The sequence below is a fragment of the Elephantulus edwardii genome, unplaced genomic scaffold (assembly GCF_000299155.1).
Source record: "Elephantulus edwardii isolate Elephantulus edwardi_28Jun2011 unplaced genomic scaffold, EleEdw1.0 scaffold00061, whole genome shotgun sequence".
NCBI lineage: Eukaryota > Metazoa > Chordata > Mammalia > Macroscelidea > Macroscelididae > Elephantulus > Elephantulus edwardii.
Window position 1 is genome coordinate 8670030 of NW_006399811.1, and position 3783 is coordinate 8673812.

General features: G+C 41.4%; 1 protein-coding gene across 1 annotated transcript in view; it reads left to right on the forward strand.

Annotated features, from left to right (window-relative positions):
- AXDND1 (axonemal dynein light chain domain containing 1) overlaps positions 1 to 3783 on the forward strand; it is a 245076-nt gene that overhangs the window by 26780 nt on the left and 214513 nt on the right. The gene's annotated exons all lie outside the window — the stretch shown is intronic.

Here is a 3783-nt window from a genome sequence, read left to right on the forward strand (position 1 = left end):
ATTTCTTCATGTGCTTGTTAGCCATCTGAATGTCGTCTTCAGTGAAGTGCCTGTTGATATCCTGTGCCCATTTTTCTATTGGATTATTTACCTTTATCTTGTTTTGGTGCTCATACATTGCTTTTAAACTGTTCTCTCCCTCATCTGTTTCAGTGCAGTGTACATAATTTATGCAATTTTTCTCAGTCTCACTCAACCCTGATGTCAGTCCTGTTCTACAACAGTGGCACTATCCCATATTTGTCTTTTTGTGACTGAGCTGTTTCACTCAGCATAATGTCCTCCAGGGTCCCACATTTTGAATAATATTGCTTGAGTTTCTTGTTTTTCAATGCAGCTTAGTATTCCATTGTGTGAATATGCCACAGCTTCTCTATCCATTTGTTTGTTGATGGGCATTTAGGTTGTTTCCAATTCCTTGCTATTGTGAACAAAGCCATGATAAACATGGGTGTGCCTGTGTCTGCTTTCATGTCATTTATGGTCTCTTTAGGGTATGTTCCCAGGAGTGGAATTGCTGGCTCAAACGGTATCTCAATTTGAAACTGTTTGAGAAAGCGCCACACTGCTTTCCACAGTGGTTTCACCATTTTACACTCCCACCAACAGTGAATAAGGGTTACAGTCTCTCCACAACCTCACTAGCATTTGTTGCTTGTTCTTCTGTTAAATTTTGGTAGTTTTACTGGGGTGTGATTATATGTCATAGTTGTTTTGATTTGCATCTCTCTTAGAGCTAGGGATTTTGAACATTTCTTCATGTGCTTGTTGGCCATCTGAATGTCTTCTATGGTGAAGTCTGTTCATATCCTGTACCCATTTTTCATTTGCATTGTTTACCTTTATCTTGTTGTGGTGGACAATTCTATTTTCTATTTCACCAGTTCTGTGTTCCATCTCTTCAACTCTGTTCATGTGTCCCTCCAACATGTTGACAACATATGAAACATTGGGCCTCATATTTTGGATTTTGGTTTCTTGTTTTTCCAGAGCCTGTAATGACCTGTTTGTTTTATTGGCATTATTTTGGGTTTTGTTTTTTTTTTTTTTAGTATCTTCTTGGTTTTTGCTTGCAGTGTCCTGTAATTCTTCAAGTTTGTCTTTCACCCATTGAAAATATTCAATCATAGTTCTTCTAAATTCTAATTTCCACCTGACTTTTTGGCTTCAGGAAATCCATTGATAGTGTGTCACTTTTTGGGTTTGACATCTTGCTTTGGGTTTGTATAGGGTGTAAGGTAGCCTGCTTCCTATGTGACATTGCTGTGGTAGAGTTTTTCATGCCTGAGATGATAGCAGATTCTTAGTCTGATGTCCCTGCCCCAGAGGAGGTGGAGTAGCTACCCTGCCTGAGTTTCTCTCTGAACTTTTGACTCACGGGAAGACTTGCTTCAGTTTGCGAGGGTTAAGGCCTGTCAATTAGCAGTCTCCCCTATCAGACAACTGCTGCAGCTAGCCAAGTCCAAGGTGCTCCAGGCTCAAGGCAGTTCACACTTTGGGAGGGGAGAGGAAATGAAGTGGGTTGACCTATGATACTAATGTCTCTGGTTCAGTGGGGCAGCAGCAGGTCATCCTCCAGGTGTTGGGGTTTGGGCATCAAGGCTGTGGGTTCAAGTCCTCCAGAATGTGTATCAGGTCCTCTAGGCAATGGGGACAGGACTGCCTGGTGGCAAACGGAACATCCAGGCAGCAGGCCTGGGATTTCCAGGCAGAGTGCTCTTTCTGATCTTCCCGACAGCGGGTGAGAGCATCTAGGCAGTGGTTAAGGTCCTTCAGGCAGCAGGATCAGAGGTCCATGTGGCAGGGCTAGGGGTCTTTAGTCAGGGGAGGGAGGCCTTCAAGGCAGTGGTGCCATGGTCTAAGGTCTCCAGGCAAGAGACCAGTCCAGGACACACTAAGAAATTTTTAAGGCATCTACCTAGTTAATTGATATGATACATGGCATAGGAGCAATGCACATAGGAGTAATCAAGTTTATTTTTCAATATGACTTTCCTAGTCCTTGTTTGATTTTGCTATGTAAATGAACATGGATATGCAATTAGGGCTTATTAGCATATTCACAAGGGGATTGACTACTCTTCCTATAAATTGAGCAGCTACAGCTGCATAATGAAGCATTCCCCACCAGCCAACAATAAGGAAATTCAAGAGAATGTAGCAAGTCCTTGCTGTTGTTGTTGTTAGTTGCTGTTGAACTGAGTACAATTCAGAGTGCCTTTGTGAACAGCAGATCTGAACCCATCCTATCTTGTGCTATCCTCACACTTCCTGACTTTTGGGGCTGTCACCTTGTCAATCCACCTAGTTGAGGATATTCCTCTTTTTTACTAATCTTTTACCTTCCAAGTGTCATGTCTCTCTCCAAGGAATAACCCCTTCTTGCAGCCATCCTTCCCTCCAAAGAACACTCTGGCTTCACCCTCTCAGGACTTACTTATTTGTTCTTTTGGCAGTCCATGGGATGGTCAGTGCTCTTCTCTAGAACCACACCTCAAAGGCATCAATTTTTCTTCTGTCATCTCTATTCATTATTCAGCTCTCAAAGGCATAGCAAATGATCAGCCACAGCAAGCTAGAATATGGCTTGAATAAGATGCACCTTAGTAGCAAGTCCTTAGGGCCCAGAAATTATTGCAGTAGCAGCTTAAGCAGAGACCCAACATGAGATGGAGCTGACTGCTAATCTCCACAGACTGAACCAGAGCTTAGCTAAGAGTCTATGCCAAATCTATTGGACAACTGAGGCAGGGTGGTGTGGGTGGAGTGGTCAGGAACCAATATTAGCAGGACTGAGAACTTTGTAATACTGGCCTTAAGCTACAAGGCTCAAGGCTGAGGTGCCTATGAGCACATTTTGTAAGCTGGCATGACTGAATTCTGCTTGTAACCTAGATTCCAACTTTTTAACTTCCCCAGTATGATTCTTTGTTGTCTGTGACCTATCACATTGAATTTGGACCCAGCAAAGCAGTAAAATTGGTGTTGAGATTAGTAGAAAGAAGTACAGGAGTGTGGGGGCATGTCTGACCTCATGGAAATTGGTTTTATGTTATTGATGCTGTTGACAAGAACAGTTCCTCTTTGTGAAGTCAGTAAAGGTGATCCATAGCCCTTCCCGTACAGTCTTTACTCATTTTACATCTGAGAATGAAAAATTGAGGAAGAATGATGTTGCATTAATAGTTAAAAAAACCCATTTCAGCGTCTATCCTGAAGTAGTTGTATCTGAAGAGTGGTGACATGTTCATTAAGTAAATTAGGAGAAATGTAGACAAATTGTTGTACATATAATGCCCAATCATACCTTCCTTTTAAACAGTTCTCTTTTTCACCTATTCTAGTTTAATGTTCGTTATCTATCCACACTTATCCTATTCTCCCAAACTATCTTGCCCAGAATAAGTGGTATATTGCAAGGAGGACTAGGGGTGGGGACATGGAGGGAGGTAACTGTGCAATAATGAATGAATATTTTAAAAAAACAAAAAAGTTGCTAGGGGAGGGGAAGGAGCGAGTGAGAGGGGTAAAATGTGCATCAATGAATGAATTAATGAAAATCTAACTTAACTTTCATTAAAGTCACAAATAAAATAATATATAATTATTACATTGTATTAAAATATTAAATTATTAAAATGTAACTATATGAAACTGAGGAGGACCTCATACACTTACTATAGAGGGTCAAGGACTGCAGCCTTCAGTATGGACTGAGAGTCTCAGTGTCAAGAAGATAAAGATTCTCACCACTGGACCAATCGGTAGCATCAGGATGGATGG